A 26,614-nucleotide genomic window follows, 5' to 3' on the forward strand; every position below is an offset into this window, starting at 1 on the left:
TGAATTTGACGACTTCATTTCCCTACTGGAGGAGAACAATTTTGGCCTTGAGTTCACCTATCATACCAATAGAATAGTGACACAGTATTTGGATTTGGAGTTTTATATTAATGAGCATTTTAAAGTGGCATTCAGACCATTTGTTAAGAGAACTGCTGCCAATCATTTTTTGGCAGCAGATAGCATGCACGCCCCACATTTAATAGCTTCTTTACCCTATGGTGAATATCTTTGCATTGCCAACAATACGTCTAATAAAGCGAAGTTGACAGATGAACTTGATAAACTAAGGAATAGGTTGAGCAGTAGGGATACTCGAAGAGTGTGTTAAGTTCAGCAGAGAACAGGGTCAAAAATAGGTTGGTACTAGCACATCAAAAGGAAAACATTATCACTGGGACTAGCACATCAAAAGGAAAACATTATCACTGGGACTAAGGGGTACATTAAGCAGTTTATGGAGAAAGATAAGAAACAGGAAGCTTTATTTTATGTGAATAAATTTTCCTCTTTTTCTGACACACTGAGGATGTTAATTCATAGATTTTGGCACATTGTTCTTAGTGATGATAACTATGGTAAAATCTTTCCGGAAAAGGTTACATTTTCCTGCAGTAGAGCCAAGAACTTAAAAGAACTATTGTCCATAGGTAAATTGGACAATAAACAAAGCAAGAAAGGTAATTATCCATGGGGAAAGTGCATAGTGTGTAGGAAAATTAAAAATCTACATGGTATGAACATAAATGGAAAGATGTACATTGCAAGGGAGTTTTATAACTGTTACACCAGAGGAATAGTATATATTATCGGTTGTGGTTGTACCTCAACCACATGGTATGTAGGGCAGACTAAAAGAGCTGTCAAAAAGAGGATCATGGAACATTTGGGGGACATTAGAAGGGCAAGGATGGACAGACCCATTGCGGAACATTTCATTGCAGCCCATGGGGGCTCTGATGAAACTTTATTTTTTGGTGTGCTGACTAGACCAAAACCACAGAGGGAAGGACAAGTAGCAGGAAATTTGACTCACTTGGAGACAGAATGTATTATTCATTTTAGAACTTTACATCCTAGGGGGTTAAACATGGAACTGGATTTAAATATTAATAGTCAACAATAGAATGCACATATGCATTTTTGCTATGGGGATTTGCAATATGCAACTATATTTAGTGTAAGAACATGTGTCTGTGTTCTCTCCAGCATTGTGACTCGGTAGGGGTATGACAAACAGGACATGTTTTGGTATGATATTCAAGGTCATACTTTTTTGTATGTTTCTTATATTTGTCATTATACTCATTCGCACTGGTAGTAGAATGTTTATTTTAAATTTAAAATATATGTATACATTTTGTGATCTAAGATGTGAAGGGATTCAATAATGTGGAATAATAATATATAAAAGGTATGCAATGAATAATATATGCATTAAAAATTGTCATTTGCTTGTGTCAATAAGTATGGGCTCCTTTCGAATGGGATCGTTTCTTCATTGTTTGATTGTTACATTAAGGAATTGAATTGTATAAATGGATACTGCTTGGTGTAAAAATGTATTCCTTGAAGGCATAAGCCAAGATACCGGAGACATCAGTAAACTATCTTACAATTTTTTTCTGGTGTGGTGTTTATTTCTTTGGATATTTTGGAACTATTGTGTGTTTTTGCTAAAATAAAACCAATGTTCAGGCCCAATGAGAGATTCCATCCATCCAGTCAGCAGGTAAGGTTAGAGCAAGTGCCTGGACAGATTTATCCAGCAGCAGTCAGAAATTGCATTTACATTCTTTTTGAACTGTTGGTAAAGGAAAATCAAAGGTCAGGACCAGACATGGATTCTCTCCTTGCAGTCATCAGGTAAAACTAGAGCAAATGCCTTGATAGACATGCCCAAGAGTGGCTAGAAATGACCTTTACTTCCTTTAGGATACAGTTTGAACTGCCAAGTAAAGTGAAAAGTGTCCTCCTATTCTCTCACAAGCATGATGGAAAATCTTCTGTTCCAGTCTCTCGCACTTTTGCCACTGCTGAAAAAGCATATGTCAAAGTAGCCCCTACCCACTGAAACAAACTTCTACTAGAAATTAGAAGCATAATCACATGCCTGGGTTTTTGTGAAGCCAGTAAAACCATTGAAGGAAAGATCTGAATGTCACTGCTTTGACAATAATGGATAATTTGATCCTTTTTCCTCACAATAATTCTATCCCACCTATCATCTTACATTAATGCTGGACTCTTAATCACTTAAAATTAGTTTGTTATTTCCTTCCACTTTTCTAACCGACTGCTTCCCTCTCGTCCTTCCTCCTCTTCTTTCATCATATTTTAGTTATTACCTTTCTGCCACAAACCTGCTTAACATCTATACTCCAGCCCAACTCTAGCTTTATTTTACTTCCCTCATCCCTTTAAATTTTTATATTGCTGTGTATTTTCATCCTTCCAATTTACATTTGGAAATCTGAATGCTGTCTTTAACAATTTTAGTCTTTCCTGTTTTGTTTTGCATTTTCCTGATATGTATTTTGTATCTACTTTTGATGTGTATATCATTTGATTTTTGTTCCTGACCTGAGCTCTGCTACTGTAATAACATGTTGCATTTTGCCTTTATTGCCCAGGTCAAGCTGTTATAGGCATCATGGCTCTCAAAGTCTTATATGACACATATTAAATACTTTTTTGTAAGCTGCCTGTTTTTGGAGATAGAGTATTTTTATCTTTTCTGAATTTAATATAGAGTTTGCAGGTTTAAGGTCAACGTTTAAGACTTAAGTATACATTTTGTCTTTTAAATATCTGTCTTAGACCATTCAATTTTTCATCTGGGGCAGTAAGCTACACTTTCCGTGTGTGTGTGTGTGTGTGTGTGTGTGTGTGTGTGTGTGTGTGTGTGTGTGTGTGTGTGTGTGTGTGTGTGTGTGTATCTGTATATGGGAGAGTGTATAAGGGGGATGCCTGTGCCAATGCAATTCGTGAGCCATCGGAAGTGATTATGCCTAGGGCTAGGTGGTAACACAGCACAATTCAGAGACATGGAAATTAGCAGAAAAGTATGTCTTTCCTCTTTCCAAATCTGCCTCTGAATTGCAGTTTTTTTTGCAATCTCAGAAAGTACACCTTTTTGCCACAACAATTTCTTTCTAAATCCAGGCCAAAGTATCAAATGTTTTAATTAATTATGGAAATTTAATTGATTGAGGAAAGCTACTCTATAATGAAAACAATGGGTATTTTAGTAAAGACTTATTGAGTCTAAATGGAATGTCAGCTAAGAAGAAAACTCCAACAGTTCATCTTTAGGGAAGTAGGATCAAAAGAGTTAAATAAAGGAAACATTATGGTCAAGTCTTCCCATTTTTTTCTAGAAAAAAAAAACTGCACTTGTTTGGTAATGCTAGGACACACGTTAAGACTGGCCTTGCAAAGATTGAATGACTTGAATGTGCCACTGAAGACTGATAATATGCTTGCTCATTCAGACAAGGCAGCTTCACCTTTGATGAATTCATTTATCTGTAGTAGGACAGAACCCTGGCATATTAACCTGTAGCACTGATACTCCAACGGTAAAGCAGATTAAATTAGGAAGATGTAGCTGGCATACTGCCAAACCCTGCCACATAAAAAGCAAAAGTGTATGCAAACTACACTAACATATTATTTTAACTCGGACATGTTGCACATGGAATTAATACTTCTCCTTTCTGAGATTACATGAAGAGAAACAGAAGGTGCTAGAACATTTGATTTCTTTACTAAAATAGGGAAAACACATTTAACAGATTTTGATGGCAAACCAAAAGAGAACAATATAAGATTCCTAGATTAAACATATAAATGCACGCAATTAGAAGAAGGCAATAGTGATCTTTAATAACATTTGTCACTTTCAAATATTTATTTTATTTTACATTTGTTGACCGGGCTAGTCCAACTGGATGTATGTCCATTTTCAGTGGAGGCTCAGGGAGAAAAGTTCCACAAGTTTCAAAGAAAAAAACAAGTACACAAAGACAATGATATTTACAAAGACATTGGAACTTTACAAGGTTTAGGCACACATTGTATGTCTTGTGATATAACATTTGAGTAGGAAAAAAAAAACTGCAGCAGTTCTTAGTGTTACTAATGCTAGTATGTATAAAGGACACTATTAATTAGAAAGTCACACAAAAAATGTCAAAACGAAATGTTAGTGAATATTCATGGGAAGAAGTAAATGGACACACTCATACTGTAAAATTACACATGAGGTCCAAGAGTAGACTGGTTATAGTTAATAAAGTCAACAATATATACATAGGCACATGCCCTAAGTAAGATAATGCGATAAGAAGCAAGGTATCGTGGGGAGGGTTAGTTATTTAATCTGGGTTAGCACAGGGGCATAGCCAGTATGATTTAAGGTAGGGTTTAAGTTTGCTTTTAAATAGGTTAGCTGAGGATAGAGAGGTTAGGTGATTGGGGAGACTGTTCCAGGTTTTACCCACTGTATTAGAGAACAGAGTGTCACCAACTGAGTTATTAGATATAGTTATTTGTACTAGTAGTTTGTTAGATGAGCGTAGGGTTTTGAGATTATTATAGGGGGTGACTAGGGAAGTGAGTATAGGTGTGTTTTCTGGTTGATACAGGATCTTGTGGGCTACTATTACTTGATTGAAGAGTATTAGATCTGGCAATTCTAGCCAGCCTAGTTGATTCAGATTGATACAATGATGGATTCTATAGGAGGACCTGGCAGCAAATCTGGCAATATTGTTGTAGGAGGTAGACAGTTTGTTCAGAGTACTTTTACATAATTTGGTATAGATAGGAGAGGCATAAAGCAGAGTAGAGATGAGGTGGGTGCGGGCAATGGTAATCCTGGCTAGTGGAGTCAGAAAGGGTTTGATCCTGTAGAGGGAACCTAATTTCTTATTAACTGTTTTTACAGTGTTATTGACGTGAGGCTCATAAGAGAGGTTATTATCAATTAGAACCCCAAGTAGTTTAGTGGTAGGATCAGGAGATATAATAGTTCCATTACTAGAGGTTACAGTAAAATTAGGTGGGGAGGTTCTACGGGTGGGGGTGACTAATAGCATTTTTGTTTTTTTTGGGGTTTAATATAAGACATCTATGCAGAAGCCAATTTTCAACTGTGCTAAAGGTCTTTTGGGTTAGAGACTGAAGTTTTGATGGGGAAGTGGCAGAGCATATAAATGTTGAGTCGTCTGCATATTGGATGCAGGTGGCCTGTGGGATTACAGAATGGAGGTCATTTGTAAGGATGAAGAAGAGTAAAGGTCCCAATATGGATCCTTGTGGGAGCCCTAGGGCAACTGGGAGGTGGGAAGATAAAGTGCTTGCCCACAGTACATAAATAGTTGATTTGAATACTTTTAAGTGCTTTTAGTTCTACAAGATTATGATTCTGTCTGTGATCATAATCAATTTATTGTGTGTTTGAGAAATGGATGTCAAGGAATTCACTTCAAAGCTACATCCTGAGAGATGAATACTGACATCTATTTCATGCCCACAAAACACAGTGGCTTATGATCAGAGAGACCAGCTTATGATGTTTTGCAATACAAGTTTCACCTGCCATGTGTGCATCACTGCAATATTATACATGATTATTAAAGATGCCAGCTGGGGAATGTTTTGATGTGACTCTCAATTATTTCTATGTTAGCTCACGTGCGTTGCCCCATTTCATGCTATTAGTATTTCTAAAGCTGTTCCAGTCTCTTGTCTCACATTAGCGTGACACTTTGTAGTTTGATGCAGCTTGTACATCTGTTTGCTGAGCCTTAATAAGATGCTGTGAGGCAATATGATGAAAATGATAGATCCTCTACAGATGCTAGTTGAGTATATATGCAGCTTGTTTTACCCTGCATTTTGTGAAAGACTCAGTAAAAAGAAAAAAAAAACTTCTTTTGCCTGTTTTTGTTACATCACAGAAGTACATGTTATAATTTTCCCTCTTTCTGAGTACAGTCTTTGTATCTAATTTCTAGGAATCCCTTTGATCTGACGGACAATAAGCTGTGATGGCAATTTATTGATGGCATAGTATTAAAACTTTGCATACATACATATCTATAGATGCATATCTAAACAACTATATACAGATAAATCTGTCTATCTATCTGTCTATCTATCTATATTTATATTGTATTTTAAACTGTTTTTACTTCATGCTGTTTTTCCAAGATAATTTGGCAGACTGAAGGGAATAGGAATGAATCTCATTGCGCCAAGACACTTGTGCTCAAAAGCACTTTCAGAAAATGGGACGTTGCACCTTCGCCACAGTAATATGACTGAAGTTTTAGTGTGTGAGAGTGTCTCCATACATAGTGGTGCACAAGACAGAAGCTTCATTTGTAGTTTCCTGAATGCGGTTATCAGAATTAGAGTTTCTTGATGTATCAGAACTCACTGGAAAGATTTTAGATGAGTCAATGTGATTCTGATAATACTTCTAATACACTGTATAAGTACCATGATTACACAAAGTTTCATGAACTTTCTAGTTGAGAAAAAATGCAGTTCACACTCACATTAAAAATAAACTAGTTGTCATTAGCTGAATTATAGCAGATGCTACTGACTGACTATATTCTAAGAGGATTGTTAGAAGGCAAGGTTTCTTGTTATATTTCATTAATGTGCATTATTCTAAAAGAGTCAGAACATTTTCACATGGTATAGGGAATCACATATTCTGATTTAAATTTTGTGGAGTGAACAATCTGCTTTAAATGGGGCAAAGATGTTGATATTTAATGGCTGAAATGATGGCTAATAAGTGGTAGTGAACTAAAGCTCCATCATATGAACAGTAGACAAAAATTGAAGTAGCATTTATATTTCTGGTTATGGATGTGAGTGTGCATTAATATGCTGTGTTATATATTGGAAATAAATGTTTATAGATTGATGTCATAACCTGGTTCATAATTGTTTGTAGGTAGCTATTAGGCTTCCAATTCAGGTGACCATTATGTTTAAAATATAAACTTTATCTTGGAGTGGGTTATAATGGATGTACATGGTCATAAGGTTGAAATTAATTTAAGGAAATTGTTAAGCCATACAAGGTTAAATATTAGCAGTACCCATATCAAATGATGTAGTATTTCCTTTATTATCATATATAAATGATATATATTTAAACAAATCCCAATAAATTTGTGTTCTTATGTGAAAAGTACATCTGTTGTTGCCTTGCTTCTGCAAGTTAAATAGAGTCCAGATATAGATACTGTTCATGGTAATGCCTATTATGACAGAGAAAATGTCTGGATTAGAATAAGAAAATCATTTGATTCAGAAACATGACCAAAGTATTCCCATCTCAAATGCAAGGCATAGCGAATATGTGGAATTGATAATATGAGCATACATTTACATCTGTATTCTTAGAGTCATGGAAGTTGCACTGGGTTCACATAATTAGTAAGATCAGCTGAAAATTGTTACGAAAGCATGCTGTTATGCGATTTCCTAATTATCACTACAGATATAATGTCCCAAATGTATTGTGCCCTCCTTTTTAATCTCTGACAGACCATTCATTAAACCATCATCAGTTTAGTAATATTTCCTTGCCTGCTGCTTGAATTGTCTAAAAGAAAAAGAAGATGCAAATGATGAATGATGATGATAACCATACAGTGGGGTAATTCAATATGTGACAACGGTTCCTTAAAATTGGTAACCAAGTTGTGCTATGATCTGTTTAAGCAATAACCGATGATATGGTGTGGTATATTGAGGATTTACCCATGGTTGGTGGGGTTTAATCATTAGAGTGAAGCCCGAGTGATTAAACAAAGGCAAATGTGGGTAAATCTTCAATATACCACAACCACAGAGTCGATTATTGCTATTATACAATGACATTATTTATGAAAAAAATACTTACTTTTCTTAAATAATATCTTTGTATAATGGCGGATTGCTGTTCTTCCACTGGTTGTGGTATACTGTATCTGCGTTTTGATGTACTGTGCATGTGTATGGGACTTGCATTCCCACATATACTCAGTACATCAAGGCTTTGAAACGGAAACAATGGAAAAAGAAAGTCTCTGTTGCGCCATTTTCTGTCTTTTTTTTTTAATTGTAAAAAAAAAAAAAGGTTTTGGAGCAGTTTATACCAACAGAAAAAAGTCCGGGCAACTGGACCTTTTTCCACTGGTATATTGTGGGATTTAAAACTGGCTCACTGGTTGAGTGGCCAAACAGCGTGCACGTTTTTGAATATTAATAGGGAGACATTGTATAATATCAAATATAAGCTAATTCAAATGCATTGCATTGGTTTGCTCGATAATCTTCAAATGGGTATTCATTATGGAAAGGACAAGAAAGCAGTTTTATGGATTAATGATGTATCTGGAACTGAAGTTGGATATTTAGGTATAATATGGCAGCTGTTTGTAAAAGGCTGAATGTACAATAAAAATGAATGGTTCTGAGGAGTAGGACTGGTTGCTAGCTAAGATTTAAAAGTAATTGCAGTTTTGTTAAGATGTATTACACATAGTAGTTATGGAGGATGCATTGTGTATAATTAACCAGCCAAATGTTTTGCCATTTGTAACACTGAAAAGTATTCATGGCTATGATATTGAGAGACTCTGATAGGATTACTAACCTGGCCTGCAAGTTATAATGCTACTGATAATTTTAAACTGTTTACCAAATAATTCAACCAAGGCTTTTCTGAATGGACTTAAATGTTCAGCTTAGTACATATACAGCATGTAATACAAATATAAATCATTTCAAAGATGTATTCATGAAACATATTATTTAATATACTTATTATGTATATTTACTTAGAGTTGTTACAGTTCATGTTTATTATTTAGTATATTTCCGATGAATATTTATGTAATTAGCTTTTCTACTATTGTTATTACTTAAACAATGATTCTCTAATCTATTCATGAAGAGTTTATGCAGCAATAGCCTTTAAAACATTTCTGTCATAGTTCAAACTGAGATAAGATGATCAGCTTTAACAATTGGCTTAAACTCTGGTGTCATTCAAAGGGGATCCAATGTCTGTCTGCCTGGGATGACATGCTGGACAAGCCACGCTGCTTCGCAAGGGACGGCTTGCACCTGTCACCCCTGGGATTCCGGATATTGGCAAAGGCTCTTGCCACCCCCATAGTGCCTTTTTTAGGCAAGGCTCAAATTCTAAACCTACCACCCTAGAACACAAAAAAGGAAAAAAACTAAGGGTAATGCTGCTCAATGCCAGAAGTCTAAATCTCAAAATGCACACACTCGAGGCCCTTCTCAGTATGGAGAACATCGATGTCTGTGCAGTGACAGAAACCTGGTTCAAGGCTCCTGAGAGCACCCCAGCACTATCAGGTTTTACCTCTTATCATGCGTTCCGCCCCAAAATCCGGACAATACCAAGAAAGGAGGGGGTATCCATATTCATCAAAGACACCCACACCTCAAGACTGGTGGCAACGCACGATGCATCGGAGACCATCCAGGTGCAATTAACCATAGGCAAGACTGCTCTGCAAATTGTAGCATGTTACAGGCCACCCTCACAAACTCAGGAACCTCACATGGCCTTCCTGAAAACACTAGAGGGATAAATGTATCACCAAACACCATCATACTAGGTGACTTCAATTACCCTAATATAGACTGGGAACACTACTCAAGCCCAAACACCCTAGCCCAAAAGTTCCTGGAATTCATAAACTCAAATGCCATGGAACAACTAGTCACCATCCCCACAAGAGGATAAAACATACTTGATCTCATCATCACGAACATGGGAGCACAATGTTCAACACCAGAAGTATACCCCTCACTGGTGAGATCAGATCACAAACTAATCTCGCTGGAGGTCCTCATCCCACCCCACCTGAAATAAAAAGACCACAGTAAAGAACTTCTCGAAAGCCGACTTCACACTTCTAAAAACTAGTGTGGTCTCCTTTAAGGCCCCGAGCCGACGGAAAACAGTACTCAAGCCGCTGAATCACTTACAAATGCCTTCTACCAGCACCTGCAGGACTGCATGGATAAGGCAATCCCAAGCAAAACAAAGACTCTTTGTACCAAAGGCAAGCGTCCACTCTGGTGGACCCCAGCCATAAACAAACTCTACAACAAAAGGAGGAAGCTACTACAAGATAGAGCAAAATCCTTAAAAGGTAAGACACCCTTGATCACTATAAGTAAATACTAAGAGCTCTCATGAAATCATCCAAAGCAAATTTTGAGAGAAAAATAGCTAAAGACTCAAAAGACAATCATAAGGCCTTCTTTAGCTATGTTAGAAACCTGGGAGGAAACTCCCAGATATGCTCAGAACTAGTTCAAAATGATGTGAAGATTACTGATCCTACAGACATTGCCAACATACTGGCTGACAGGTTCAGTGCAAACTCCCAAAAGGAGAGATATCTATACCAAGCGATTGCAGCCCCCAAACATCTCCAACGCCCAAGTGAGAACTGCTCTCTCCAAAGCAAAAACACAGCATCCATGGGACCTGATGGTGTCCCCGGCTGTGTGCTCCACGAACTCAACGAGGAATTAAACCCACAGCTAGGACAGCTGCTTAATCATAGTCTTACCTCTGGATACGCACCCAGGAGTGGCGCACTGCAACTGTGGTCCCACTTCACAAAGGCGGTGCCTCCACCGACCCTGGAAATTACCGCCCATTAGCTTGACAAGCCTTATCTGCAAAGCCATGGAGAGGATCATAATGGACCTCATAAATAAAGACATAGGGAATTTGCAGACTTTGGATCCATCCCAGTTTGGCTTTGTCAAAGGCAGATCATGCCTTCTAAACTTGGTTGACTTTTTGAAACAGTCACCAAAGCCATTGATGAGGGAAAGGCAGTCCATACAGCCTACCTTGATCTGGCGAAGGCCTTTGATACAATACCCCACTCGGGTATCATTGAAAAACTCATCAGCTTAAATGTTAACCCATACATCACAAGATGGGTTGCAAACTGGCTGAGTGACAGAACCCACAGGGTCAGAGTTGCTGGCGCCATGTCAGACTCAAAGCCTGTCACAAGTGGTGTACCACAGGGCTCAGTCCTGGGCCCACTCTTGTTTGGCATCTACTTTTCCAAGTACAAGCAAACACAGGAGGGTTATGGCTGACAAAGTTTGCAGATGACTGCAAACTGGGCCATAGTAGAAAACACATCTGACACAGATATCCTTCAGAAGGGTCTCACAGAAACGGATAACTGGTGCCAGAGCCATGGCCTAAAGTTAAATGCCAAAAATGCATAGTCATACCCTTCGGGAAAAACAAGGTTACCCCTAGCTACCAAATAGGTGGCAATCCACTGAGTACAGAAGAAGTTATCAGGGACCTGGGGACCCAGGTTGATAGTAGTCTGTCATTCGACACCCATGTAGCTAAAGTAGTTAGGAAGACCTTCTACATTGCCCACCTTATCATGAAGGGATTCTCATCTAGATCAAGGGAGGTCATAGTCTCCTATACTCATCACTCATCAGACCAATGATTGAGTACAATGCCCCATTCGAATGTATCTGACCCGACACTTGCAGCAGCTGGAGAGGCCACAAATTTCCTCACCAAAAGGATAAAGGGTCTCAAACATCTGTCCTATGCTGCCCGACTGAAAGAACTCCAGCTCTATTCAGTCGCACCGCTTGCTCAGAGGTGACCTTTGCCTAACATACAAGGCCATGTCAAACCCAGATTTGATGAATATGCTTCACCTCAAAAATCTAGATCCGTCAGAGCCACAAGGGCGGGAGACTTAAACCTCGACACGGCTATTAATAGGACGTGCTGGAGGGATAGATTCATCACCCAAAGACTCCCTATGCTGTGGAATAAAATCCCGGTATATGTGAGGCAGAGCACCTCGCTGGCCTTGTTCAAGAGAAATCTTGACCAATGGATGGGAGATCGCAGATATACCCCAGGGATTACCTCAGTGTCACTGCTCAACAGAGGCACAGCAAAATAATGGGTATAGTTCCCCATACTAAAGGGGTGGCGTAAGCCACAAAACTATGGGCTAGGCTTGTAAATGCCCTCGGGCAGATAGCCTAGTATGAACCTATGAACCTATGAACCTATAGAGAAGGTGCATGCTTTTTCTCACTGGAGGTCTGGACAACTCATACTATGAAAACTGAACTTTATCACAAGATAGACTGCAGTACATAATAAGAAAAGGTAACCCAGCTAAAAAGTCCACAAAAAGCCTAATTAACAGCTGTACATATTTGCATTTTGTAGAGGCTAGTATAATACATTTACTTTGAGACAGGATGGTATTGATGCCCAAATCAATTTGCCTATACTCATCAAAAATTATACAAAAAAGGTATTTCAGATCAAAAAATATGGAAAAATCTATGACTGCAGGAGACGTACAGAGCAATGCAAGTAAGAAACGTGTTTATTTGAGAGATATAGTAAATTAGTCCATAATTTACTATATCTCTCAAATAAACACGTTTCTTACTTGCATTGCTCTGTACTTCTCCTGCAGTAATTTACTATATCTCTCAAATAAACACGTTTCTTACTTGCATTGCTCTGTACTTCTCCTGCAGTCATGGATTTGAGAGATATAGTAAATTAGTCCTTAAAACCCGCGGTAGTGGTGCTGCGGTAGCATTGTCGCCTCACAGCAAGACGTTGTCCCATTCGATTCTCAGCTAGAGCGTCTTCTGTGTGGAGGCATGAGTGAATGGGCGTGCCTTCGTTGAAGGTTGTGCATCAGGGCTAGAAACTCAGCACGTAAAAATCCACTACCAAACATTAGCGGACCGGAGTTCCGCTGTGGCGACCTCTAACCGGGATAAGCCGAAAGACACAACAACATAAATTAGTCCATAAAGGAAATTACTATGTGTCACTGAATAGTGTCTGGATGAGATACAGAAATGCTGAATTCTTTCAGACTTCACAGACATTATAGTAGACAAAGAATTCATTCATACTGGAGTGTGTCAAGGGCAATGCTGATGAATTTGCTGGGAAATTATTCAGTTCTTCAAAAGGTTATCTTTCTGATTCACTGATTTTTTTTTCGTCAAGGATTATGCTAGTACAGGCCCTTCATGGAAAGGGTAATGGGACTCCCCAGAAAATGTTCTATTTGCACTGTACGTGGGCATCTTTCAATGACTTGCATTGCCGACAAATGCACCATAAAATGAATGTTTTTGCTTACACATGTAATACCGATATTATCAGGATAGATTTACGAGTAGTGCAAAATTATGGCATAGATGATGCAAAAGTATTCTTTATTCCAATCCATGCGAACCTCTGTCCTGAATAATCCAAGAGCAACTTCCTTTTTATACAAATTATGTCTGTGTATTACAGAGTAAAAAAAAAACATGAGTTCCTCAGATTAGATTCTTAACAATAACTGTAGAATGCGGAAACTGGTGAAGTGATGCATTGCTGCTGATTTAGCTAAGCATAAGAACAAAACAGGAAAACTTTGGGATCAGATGAATGACAGCATTTCACACAAAAATCTTTAATGACTTCAGGAAATATCATGATGTTGCTGCTGCATGTGCAATTAAGTGTAAACTTTAGCTGAATATGGATCTTGTGGAGAAATGTATGAAACAATAACAAAAGAAGAGGCCATTACTTTTACCACTAACACTTTGTGATTCCATATCCTATATCAACAGGTCTACGATTACGGTTCTGTTTCATAACCAACATGCAAGGAAAACATAAATGAGTGACTCCAACTATATTTATACAACTTACTGAGATCACAGCCACTGAGTGTGTATAGTTTACCTGTAGATGTGCTATTTCTTGTTAATTACGATGATCACTACACCATCATATCCATATAACTTGTACAATGAACCATATTAATTTAAAGTATCATATTGTCATTTCAGTAACTTTTTTTCTGAAATATGTTATTGAAATAAGCAGAATAAACATAGAAGATGAGCCAAAACATAGATTGCATTTATATTGCAACCCAGTCTTTATCAGTGTCATGCTGTTTGCCCTTCTTCCCAGTTCCCAAAATCAAACATTAACATAATAACAATAAAATTGGTGTTTTTGTGGACAGAGGTTGAACTGCATGACTTTTCATCTGATTGTGCTGACATTCTATCAAACATGAGTTATAATTGCATGATTTCCAGCATAAATATAAGCACATATTCCTAATGTGTCCTTAGCGAATGAGAAAGATTCTGATACTTTCAGCTAGCACTGACATTCTAATTATGTGCAAGGTGATATAAAAGCATAGTGGCTTTTCCCCGTTCCATAAAGAAAAAAAAAATCACAGTGCTACTGCCATTTCCGGTGTTTCTGTCACAGTGTATTTAACCTGAATTTTTACAAACTTCATCTTTCAATTTCGACTTTTATTTTTTATAATGCTTATATTCTAAGCACCTGAAAAACACACCACACAGAAGCAATGCAGTACATTATGAAACAACAACATATATATAAATAGGAAAGGTAATAAATGTGTAAATATAAGTACATAAATATTTTAACAGTAACACTACAATATAAAAATCAGTATTCAAAGAAGTGGGATGTCTTGTTGCTTCTCAGCATGCTGAAAAAGTTGTAAACTACAAACCAGAACGTCTACAATACTCAAAGAGCAGCTACAGAATGTTCATGGGTTCATAGGTTCTTATGTTGTTACTAGGCTAATGTCCACTAGGGCCATTGCAATCGTAGATACACTCCCCAAACCATTTGGGTCCCGAGTATCATGGGCATCTATATGGGTTGGGCATGTTAATAGGGAGATAACAAAGGACTTGTGTTTGTGTGTGTGTGTGTGGGGGGGGGGGGGTTAGGATACTTTTCTTACTAACTGCCTCTGTCCATAAGGGACATGAGAACTGAACCATGGGTAAATTTATGAATTTCGCATCCAATTCTCAAGATTTCATTTGAATGGTGTCAGGGAGAGCTCTGTTTTACATGGATGGGGAGCCTATTCCATAGTGTGGGGAGCCTTTGGGAAACATATCTGTCTTTCCATCATTTTCTGTTTATGCCACAAGCAAAGTTCGGATCCATGGATCTAGTGTTTCTGGTTCTGTTTGTTTTGCAAATGCACAACAGATCCATCCAGGCTGGGTCTGAGAAAGCCATGTAAGCCAGGCAAAGATCCTCTCTCAGCAACCTAGAGGAGACTAAATACAGAGATTGAGCCTTCAGGTGATCACTGTAGAACAGGGTAGCTATGCCTTGAATTTTCCTGGTGAGAAACCTTTGTAGGCATTCCAGCTGTTGCAAGTGTCTGGTTAGATGCATGCCAAAGATGACATTCTGTTAAATGATAGTCCTGACAATGGCTGGGTAGAGTGGTAGTATAACTTTCTTGGCCATAGCCTCATGTATAATTTGGCAACATAGAATGATTTTTCTTGCTATCTTGGCTAAGTGTTGGTCGAAGGCCAGATTACTGTCTAAATATGTTCTTAGATCCCTTAATATTGGGCCGACTCTTACTGGTATTTTATCAATGAAGTAATTAACTTGTGGTGGCAGTTTCACAAAGGGCATTATAATGCAGTTTTTGACACTGAGTTTTAGGCCATGGCTTTGGCATCAATCATTTGTCTGTGTTAAACCCACTTGCAAGATGTGGGTGCCTTGGGAGGAATAAATAATAGCTTCCATTTTACAGTTATCTTTGAACTTGGGAAGCCAGAGGCCTTGAACATTAGCCTTGGCTTCCAAAAAGTTGATACCAAACAGGAGCAGGTCCATCATGGAGCCCCGGGTTTCTCCACTGGTAACTGGCCTGTTGCTGGAGGTGGTCTCACCAATCCAGACTTCTTGGGTCCTGTTTGTGAACCAGCTGGCAATCCAGCAAGTTATGTAAGATTTTATACACATTTCAGAGAGCCTGTTAATAATGCCTGAAAAGGGTATTGTATCAAAAGCTTCATCCAGGTCAAAATATGCATTATGAACTGTCTTACCCTTGTCCATTGCCTTGGTGGCCCACTCAAAAGAGGCTATCAGGTTAAGTAGACATGACCTTCCCTGAATAAAGCCAAATTGGGATGGATCCAGGTCTGTAGGTTGTCAATTTCCTTGTGTATCATGTCATGATAATGCATTCCATAGCTTTGCATATTTGGCTTGTTAGACTGATGTGTCTGTAGTTCCACAGGTCGGTTGATGGTCCTCCCTTGAGGAGGGGAATGACTGTTGCTGTGCTTCATTCGCCTGGAATGTAGTCTGTTTCAAGGATAAAGTTGAAGAGTGCCTCTAGCAGTCTCGATAGGTCACGTTACATGAGGCAATCACAAATGTCTGCAACCGTGGAGGAAGTGTTCTCAGCTTTAACAAGTGCTACCATGACCTTTCCCTGCTGGGGGAAGTGTGTTGGAGGGGTTTTCACCTGGTGTAGCTGGAGGGAGAGTGTGGGGGAGGGGAATTTGAGCTGAATTTATCTGCCAGTAGATTTGCTATGTCACCCTGATAAGTGAAGGTGGTACCATTCAGAACCAGTTCAGCACACTGTTGTGTGTTACCTCTAAGATTCTGGACATAGCTGAATAAGGCCTTCTGTTTTTTCTTAGCCTGTGAGGCTATCCTTGATCTCATAGCTGGCCTTGTTGAACTTAAGTAGACCTCTTAGTTTCTTGTTTAATTGTATAAAAGAGCAAGTTGTCTTTAAGGGAGTTGCTCTTCCTGATTTTGGCCACAATTTTTCTTCTTTAATTATGCATTCTGTTAGGTGAGGATTCCACTAGTGGGGTCTGTTTTTAGTATTTGTTTTGGATCTACTTCTGGTAGGTATGACAGCCTCTCTGTAGCCATTTGCATGTTTGTACTGGTACTCATTCTGCACTGGTACTCATTCTGCATAGGTACATGCAGTCTCCGGGTTAGGAGGTGCTTTGAATTTTGACAAGTTGTATTCTGGACTGTGGTGTAGTTCCTGTGTTGTCCATTGCCTTACTTGGATAGAAGGAAGTTTCTTTGCTCACCAGTGGGAGTGGGGAGCCTTGAGCAGCCTATCTGTCCCTGAAGGAGTGACCTCAGCACAAGAGCTTGTAGTAATTGGTCGTTTTGGACCATTTCCAGCTCTTTTGAAGTTCCCTGTTTAAAATCCGCCCCTGACCGGTTTTTTTTTCTGGTTATACTACTCAGAAACAGCTCCTCGTGGTCCTCCAGAGTGGTGCTAGCAGCAGAGAACTGAGAAAAGTGACTACTTTCCTGATCTAAGTATTTTTTTGCTGTTTTTACCTGAGAGACCTTCCTTTTCTTACTTTGAACAAGTTTAAACTGCTTTATTACCTGTTTTTTGCATTGTACATTATCTGCACTTAAAGTTACATTTGGTCGAAAGTTTGTTGTTAAATTTAACTGTTGAGGCTACCCACAAAAGTGACCTAGCCTGTGTAAGTGATTTATTACTGTTTTTCCTGCATTTTTGTGTACTTTTTAACCGAAAAAAACAAAAAAAAAACAAAGAAATATCCTTGTTTTCCCACCTTTCTTGGCTAGTTTAGACCAGTATACAGGCTTTGCTGTATTCTGGACTGTGGTGTAGTTCCTGTGTTGTCCATTGCCTCACTTGGATAGAAGGAAGTTTCTTTGCTCACCAGTGGGAGTGGGGTGCCTTGAGCAGCCTATCTGTCCCTGAAGGAGTGACCTCAGCACAAGAGCTTGTAGTAATTGGTCATTTTGGACCATTTCCAGCTCTTTTGAAGTTCCCTGTTTAACATCCGCCCCAGAGCATTTTTTTCTGGCTATACTACTCAGAAACAGCTCCTTGTGGTCCTGCAGAGTGGTGCTAGCAGCAGAGAACTGAGAAAAGTGACTACTTTCCTGATCTAAGTATTTTTTTGCTGTTTTTACCTGAGAGACCTTCCTTTTCTTACTTTGAACAAGTTTAAACTGCTTTATTACCTGTTTTTTGCATTGTATATTATCTGCACTTAAAGTTACATTTGGTTGAATGTGTGTTGCTAACTTTAACTGTTGAGGCTACCCACTAAAGTGAGATAGCCTGTGTAAGTGATTTATTACTGTTTTTCCTGCATTTCTGTGCACTTTTTAACCTAAAAAACAAAACAAAAAAATATCCTTGTTTTCCCGCCTTTCTCGACTAGTTTAGACCAGTATACAGGCTTTGCTGTATTCTGGACTGTGGTGTAGTTCCTGTGTTGTCCATTGCCTTAGTTGGATATAAGGAAGTTTCTTTGCTCACCAGTGGGAGTGGGGAGCCTTGAGCAGCCAATCTGCCCCTGAAGGAGTGACCTCAGCACAAGAGCTTGTAGTAATTGGTTGTTTTGGACCATTTCCAGCTCTTTTGAAGTTCCCTGTTTAAAATCCACCTATGAGCATTTTTTCTGGCTATACTACTCAGAAACAATTCCTCGTGGTCCTGCAGAGTGGTGCTAGCAGCAGAGAACTGAGAAAAGTGACTACTTTCCTGATCTAAGTATTTTTTTGCTGTTTTTACCTGAGAGACCTTCCTTTTCTTACTTTGAACAAGTTTAAACTGCTTTATTACCTGTTTTTTGCATTGTACATTATCTGCACTTAAAGTTACATTTGGTCAAAAGTCTGTTGTTAAATTTAACTGTTGAGGCTACCCACTAAAGTGACCTAGCCTGTGTAAGTGATTTATTACTGTTTTTCCTGCATTTCTGTGTACTTTTTAACCTAAAAAACAAAAAAAAAAAAAAATCCTTGTTTTCCCGCCTTTCTCGACTAGTTTAGACCAGTATATCAGCTTTGCTGTATTCTGGACTGTGGTGTAGTTCCTGTGTTGTCCATTGCCTTACTTGGATAGAAGGAAGCTTCTTTGCTCACCAGTGGGAGTGGGGAGCCTTGAGCAGCCTATCTGTCCCTGAAGGAGTGACCTCAGCACAAGAGCTTGTAGTAATTGGTCGTTTTGGACCATTTCCAGCTCTTTTGAAGTTCCCTGTTTAAAATCCGTGTTTGCTCAGCTTTGCGCGATTGTGCGCATAGCGCAGCACCGGTTAAACAGGCTTAAACTATTCCTGGCTCCGCCAAGTCTGCACTTCAATTTTTCCCTTAAGAAAGCTCTACTTTCAACAAAATCAGTCTATTTGCTTTATTATAAGCATAACACTTGCTCCTAAAACCTTTCTTTTAAGTGAAGCACCCTTAAACTAACGTAAGCACTACATCCACCTACAACCCGTGCTAATACCCACTTCCCTTCAAAGTCCTCTCTCTGACCCAGTTACACATCACCCCCTTATACTATTCTGGCATGTCGAGTGGTATATTACTGACGTCCTCTCCAGTTCAGCTGGTTAATCTGGGAATCCTGAGACAATGTTACAATTCTCTCATGTACACAGACAACCCTCTCCTCCTCCCAACAAACACAAACACATGTGAGAGATGCAACTATATAGCCAAAGTGGAGGCTGAACTCTCTCAACACAGGACTAGCAAGACCAGACAGGAGGAGAAGGTAACCACACACACAACAAACCCAGTCTCACATAAACCAACCACAACTGCAAACCAAACACATAGTAACACAAAGACATACTCAGAGGCTCTAATAAAAACTTACTGAAACAACAGAGGCTCCCAAAGCAGACATTCAAGAAAACACCACCTCAAAACTCTGCACAAGCAACACATAGTACACAAAGTCAGTGTGCCAAACAATCACAGCCCTTAAGGCGAAACACCATGCCTGATACACTAGCAATAGGTGACTCTATAGTCAGACACACTGACGTCCTGCTTACCAGGCTGAACAAAGAGAGGGTAATGGTGAGCTGCCTGTCGGGAGCTAGGATCCGCCACATAACACAAGCACTCAGGTCACTCCAAAGCAAGTACAAATATGATTCCGTCATTGTACATGCTGGCGTGAATGACCTGAGATGTACCTCCTTGGACTACATGAAAAGAGACATAGAGGAGCTCTATGATTATGTAGCCCAGACCGGTATGACCCTGACCCTGAGCAGCATCTTGCCCTCACCAAGAATGATGCCACAATACAAAGACATGATGATCAGCTTTAATAATTGGCTCAATTACTGGTGTCATTCTAGGGGGATCCAATATCTGTCTGCTTGGGATGACATGCTGGACAAGCCATGCTGCTTCGCAAGGGACGGCTTGCACCTGTCACCACTGGGCTTCCGGATATGGGCTAAGGCTCTTGCCACCCCCATAGTGCCTTTTTTAGGCAAGGCTCAAAAGACAAACCCACCACCTTAGAAAACAATAAAGGAAACAAACTAAGGGTAATGCTGCTCAACGCCAGAAGTCTAAATCTCAAGATGCAGGCTCTCGAAGCACCCCTCAGTATGGAGAGCATTGATGTCTGTGCAGTAACTGAAACCTGGTTCAAGGCTCCTGAGAGCACCCTAGCCCTACCAGGTTATACCTCGTATCATGCATTTCGGCCCCAAAACCTGGGCCGAACCACAAAAGGAGGGGGAGTGTCCATATTCAATAAAGACACCCACACCTCCAGGTTAGTGGCAACGCATGAAGCATCGGAGACCATCCATGTGCAATAACCGTAGGCAAAACTGCTATACAACTTGTAGCATGCTACAGACCACCCTCACAATCTCAGGAGCTCCATTCAGCCTTCCTGAAGACACTGGAGGATATAAATGTCTTACCAAATACCATCATATTGGGAGACTTCAACTACCCAAACATAGACTGGGTGCATTACTCAAGCCCCAACACCCTAGCCCAAAGGTTCCTGGAATTCATCAACTCAAATGCGATGGAACAACTAGTCACCTCCCCCACAAGGGGAAATAATATACTTGACCTGATCATCACAAACATGGGGACAAAATGCTCAACACTGGAAGTATACCCCTCACTAGTGAGATCAGACCATAAACTAATAACCCTAGATATTCATATCCCACCTCCACCCCCAGCACAAAAGACTGCAGTGAGAAACTTCTCAAAAGCCGACTTTACACTCCTTAGGACTGAAATGGTATCCTTCAAGCCCCCTGGGCCAGTGGAAACCACATCCCACACTGCTGAATCCTTCACAAATGCTTTCTACGGGCATCTCCAAGAATGCATGGATCATGCAATCCCAAATAAAACCAAGACCCTTTCCACCAAAGGCAAGCATCCTATCTGGTGGACCCCAGCCATAAACAAACTTTATAACAAGAGTAGGAAGCTACTGCAAGACAGAGCAAAATACCATAAAGGGAAGGCATCCCTGATCAGCACTAGCAAAAAACTAAGTTTGCTAATAAAATCATCAAAGGCCAACTTCGAGAGAAAAAATCACTAAGGACACTAAAGGTAATCACAAGGCCTTCTTCAGTTATGTTAAAAACCTGACTGGAAACCCTCAGATAAGCGCAGAGTTAGTTCACAACGGGAAAAAATACACTGAACCTACAGATATTGCCAACATACTGGCAGACAGGTTCAGTGCAAATTTCTCCCCTCCCTCTCCCCCAAAAGACAAAATAAATATCTCAGCTGAATGCAACCTCCCTGAAATCTCAGATGTCCAGTTGAGAGCTGCCCTCAGCAAAGCTAAAAATACAGCATCCATGGGACCTGACGGTGTCCCGGGTTGCATGCTATGTGAACTCCTAGAGGAGCTAAACCCGCACATAAGAACGCTGTTTAATCTTAGCCTTGCTACAGGATACATCCCTGAACACTGGCGTACAGCTACAGTGGTCCCACTCCACAAAGGTGGCACCTCTACAGACCCTGGAAACTACCGCCCCATAAGCTTGACCAGCCTGGTCTGCAAAGCTATGGCAAGGATCATTATGGAACTCATAAACAAAGACATCGGGGACCTATAGACCATTGACTCTACCCAGTTTGGCTTTGTAAAAGGCAGATTCTGTCTTTTAAACCTGGTGGACTTTTTTGAAACAGTCACTAGAGCCATCGATGAAGGCAAGGCAGTTCATACAGCCTACCTGGATCTGGCAAAAGCCTTCAACACAATACCCCACTCAGGCATCATAGACAAGCTCAACAGCTTAAATGTAAACCCATTTGTCACAACATGGGTTGCAAACTGGCTAAAGGACAGAACCCACAAAGTCAGAATAGCTGGAGCTATGTCAGACTCTAAGCCAGTCACAAGTGGAGTCCCACAGGGCTCTGTCTTGGGACCCCTCTTGTTCGGCATTTATTTCTCAGATGTGCAGGCAAACATAGGGGGGTTGTGGCTGACAAAGTTCGCAGACGACTGCAAACTAGGCACCATAGTCGACACACCAGCTGACACATGCATCCTCCAGAAGGGCCTCACAAAAACAGACAACTGGTGCCAGAGTCATGGCCTTAAACTAAATGCCAAAAATGTATAGTCATCCCCTTTGGAATAAACAAAGTACCCACAAATTACCACATAGGTGGTAATCCATTAAGTATGGAAAAAGTAATCAGAGACCTGGGGACCCAAGTTGACAGTGACCTCTCATTTGACACCCACATCGCCAAAGTGGTTAGAAAGACCTTCTACCTTGCCCACCTTATCATGAAGGGATTCACATCCAGATCAAATGATGTCATTGTACCCTTATATTCCTCCCTTATCAGGCCTATGATTGAGTACAATGCCCCATTTGGTATGTACCTCACCCGGCACCTGCAGCAGCTGGAGAGACCCCAAAAGTACCTTACCAAGAGGATCAAGGGTCTCCAGCATATGTCATATGCTGCCAGACTGAAAAAGCTCCAGCTCTATTCAGTAGCATACCACCTGCTCAGAGGTGATCTGTACCTTACGTACAAGGCCATGTCCAATTCAGAATTAATGGACATGCTCCACCTCAAAAAATCCAAATCCATCAGAGCCATGAGAGCTAAAGATCTAAACCTCAGCACAAATATGAATAGGACATGCTGGAGGGACAGATTCATAACCCAGAGGCTTCCCGCACTCTGGAACAGGATACCTGTCCATGTTAGGCAGAGCCCCTCACTGACTCTCTTCAAGAGAAATCTGGACGAATGGATGGGTGATCATAGGTTTACCCCGGGGGTCACCTCTGTGTCATTGCTAGATAGAGGCACAGTAAACTAAATTTAATTTAAAGTGTACACTTTTGTATCATTACATGGGGTGGCGAAAGCCACATACACTTTGGCTAGGCTTATAAATGCCCTAGGGCAGATAGCCTAGTACTATACTATGAAACTATAAAATAGGATGTAGTTTGCCTTTGAATAGTTCCAAACTGTTACCGGTTTAGCTGGATTTTCTGGGTTCATTTATACTTCAAATGGGACAGCTTTGTGATCCACCTCATCAGTGAGGATGTGACATGGGGGGGTGAAATCCCATGTTGGTGATTACCAGATCCAATACATCTGATCTTCTAAAAGGAGCATCCACTATCTCTTCAAGTGTGTTTGTGTTAAATTCATCTATCAATAAGGTGTTTAGTTGGATGGTGAACACCTCTAGTTGGTTTAGTGGGACTCTAGAGGCATAGATGGTGATCTATTGCTAGTCATGATATGGTTGAGTGAACTTATCTATGGTGACTTGCATGTGGATGAACTCCATGATTTCATCTTGTTTAACCAATCTGGAGGTATGTTTGTTATGAACATAGACAGAGACACTTCCACCGTTGGCCCCAGTTTGTGCTGTTGTTGGTAAAAGTGTGTGGAAGGCATTGTTGCCTTGCACTTCCATACTACTTTCAACAACTTTAAACCAAGTTTGAGTCATGGCACAGATGTCTACAGTCTCTAGAGTGAGGATGGCTTGAAGGGTGTGGAGTTTTTTTTTAGGTTTTGAAAATTGAGCAGCAACTCCTTAAAGTTGCTTGAAGACTTTTTCAGTGTGTTGGTAAATTTTATATTTTTTATAGTGCATTAAAAGGGTCTAAGGGGAGTGAATAAAGTTTTAGCCAATATCTGAAAGCCTAGCAGGAGCAGGTATAGTTTATCCTTGACAAATTAACATAGTATGCTTACCATGTCCTCCTATGTTGGCAGATATTGGATCCTCTTGGAGTGATACAAGAAGACAATTATTAAAGTTAATTATTTTATGTCCATGTTGTGGCATCAGCCTTTGTAAAGGTAGAATGTTGCTCAATGCATGTCTGATACCTATCTGACACATATTCTGAGATCCATTATATCTCTTTTCATATAGTCCACTAAGATATGTCTAAAGTCATTATACCCACAGGAATTATGATAGAATCATATTGATACCTGGGATGCAGTAACTTGCGAGTGTGCATGATATTACAGATCCTGGCTCAATATAGGCAACTGTCCATTATCTTCTTCTTGTCTAACCTGGTGAGTGAGGTATTTGGGTGCCACACAATGGAGTCCATAATAACAAGAGTATTAGGTAAAGTATATGCTTGCCTTGTGTGCTTTGTTCTTGGGGACCTTTGTTTGTAGGCTTTGTGAGATGTTTGGTGTTGCTTTTGATATATGCTTTAGTGATTGCTGAGGAGAGGTGTTTCCATTAGGTGGCTTTAAAAGTCTTTGAGATGACCTGGGAAGGTTTCTTTTAAATGCCTTAGCATCAGACAATCTGTGTGTGTGTGTGTGTGTGTGTGTGTGTGTGTGTGTGTGTGTGTGTGTGTGTGTGTGTGTGTGTGTGTGTGTGTGTGTGGTGAGCAGTGTGAGTATTACTGACAACCTTGTTTGTATACAAGATTTTTGCCCCAAAGGAAGTTGTGCATTTCCATCTCTCATATACTGTGTTATCGTCTTAGGTTGTCTTAGAACAACAGACAATTGCTACATTGCCTTAGGATGCAAAATCTATGAAGCTAACCACAGAGACATTTGGAATTTGCATATCCATGTTGTCCACTCCTGTAACAGGGTGGGCATTGTAGGATTAAGGATTGGGTCTTAACAACTCCTGGGGTTAAGGGCAAGATGTTATATAGTGCTAGGACATGGTAGTGCTGTTTGATACATAAACTAGTTTCTTGGGTTAAGGACAAGATGCCATATAATGCTAAGATATGGTAATGCTATTCAGTGCACAAGCTAGCTGCTCTCAGATTATTTCCACACAATGCCACATATTTAACAGGTTTCTGATCTAATCCTAACTTTACAGGGAAATCTTACTGTTTAGGCATTTCCTAGTATACAGGGCACTGCTAACCACGGTTGCCTGATTGGCAACTCCACACAAACTTGCCTGATTTATAGTAGAGAAGAAAGACTGTTAACTAACTCTTATGCCCTCTAGCCAATAAACAATCACACTTTGAGTTTCCTGCAGTGCTTTCCAACTCAGAGAGACCAGGTAATCACCTTATGTTACAAGATGAATGACCTGGAATTTCTTAATGTAAAAGTACAACAAAAGCAGCTCTCAAGTGCAGATTAAACAACAAACAAGTATGTCCCTGGCTAATTCACCCTTTTGCAAAGAGACATGGAGGCATACACAACTAGAAAAGCCAACAAACAGAGAAATGAATATTTTTGCTATGGAATTATATAAATGTTTTAAAAATGGTCAAAAAACATAGGCGATCACTCTAGAAGGCAGGTACAAGTGCAGTAAATCAAGAAAATATTCTTAATATAGCTGCCTTAGCTGTTCATAACACAAAATATTCATAGCATCCTTCATACAATAACTCCAATGGTGACACCACACACTCCAGAAATCACCAGGAAATATTTTTGAAGACAGGTGCCTGCATGTATACAGGACACAGCCAAAAACAATGAAAAAAGAAAACTATATTCAAAACATAAAAAATGGTACAAAAAACTGCCTCCAGCAAATGCATTGTCAAGTCTGATGCCTCCACTGATTCTGTCAATGCTAAATAAGTGCAGCAGTTTTGTAACAATTTTGCCAACAATTCAATGCTTTAGGCTAATGAACTGCATAGCCTATAAAATATCCAAACAATACACAAGTAAAATTACACTTAGACACACTGCACATGACACAAGCCACAAAGCAATAGACCAAAATGTAGAATAAATTTAAACTGTAAATATCCAAATGTCCAAAGTACTCATTGTAGGAAGGAAACTAGTATTTACCTCTTCCTGTTCAGTGATGCAGTGATAGCACAGAATAGCACTGCAAGGCAGACAAGACTGGTCATAAGGATGGAGAGCTAGTAAAAGGTCACTGAACATGTTCCTCCACTTGTGCATACTTGGACAGGGAGATCAACTATTGCTGCTACCAGAGTCAAGTATTACCTTCTGCTGAGAGATGGCACATTTTCTTTTTTTTTTTTTTATTTTGCTTTTTCCCTCTGATTAATGCACAACATGTGCTGTCTCCCACAGTAAGTGGAGTCAGATAAAAATAAGGAGAGGGATTCTTTTCCAGATGTTAATAACTCAAAACAGAAACATTACCAAGAAAGGGGGCATTTTATCAGTCTTCGGAAATTATTTCTTTACATAAATTGCAAGGAACTTCACATGTCCTTTAAAACTTAAGTGCCAGAATAAGTTCTGTAATAGGCTTCTCTCGTATTTAGACTTGGCCCTTTCTTTCCCCAGAAAAACATGGGTTCTTGTAAAACATTACCACTACTGATACATCAGCATTATTAATGGCTGCAT

At 39.7% G+C, this 26,614-nt stretch overlaps 1 protein-coding gene across 1 annotated transcript in view; it reads left to right on the top strand.

The window, feature by feature from the left end:
- LOC122808053 (TYRO protein tyrosine kinase-binding protein-like) overlaps nucleotides 1-26,614 on the top strand; it is a 200,021-nt gene that overhangs the window by 64,827 nt on the left and 108,580 nt on the right. The window lies entirely within an intron of this gene.

The sequence above is a fragment of the Protopterus annectens genome, chromosome 8.part0 (genome assembly GCF_019279795.1).
Source record: "Protopterus annectens isolate FY-2018-M chromosome 8.part0, PAN1.0, whole genome shotgun sequence".
In the NCBI taxonomy this organism is placed as follows: Eukaryota; Metazoa; Chordata; order Ceratodontiformes; family Protopteridae; genus Protopterus; species Protopterus annectens.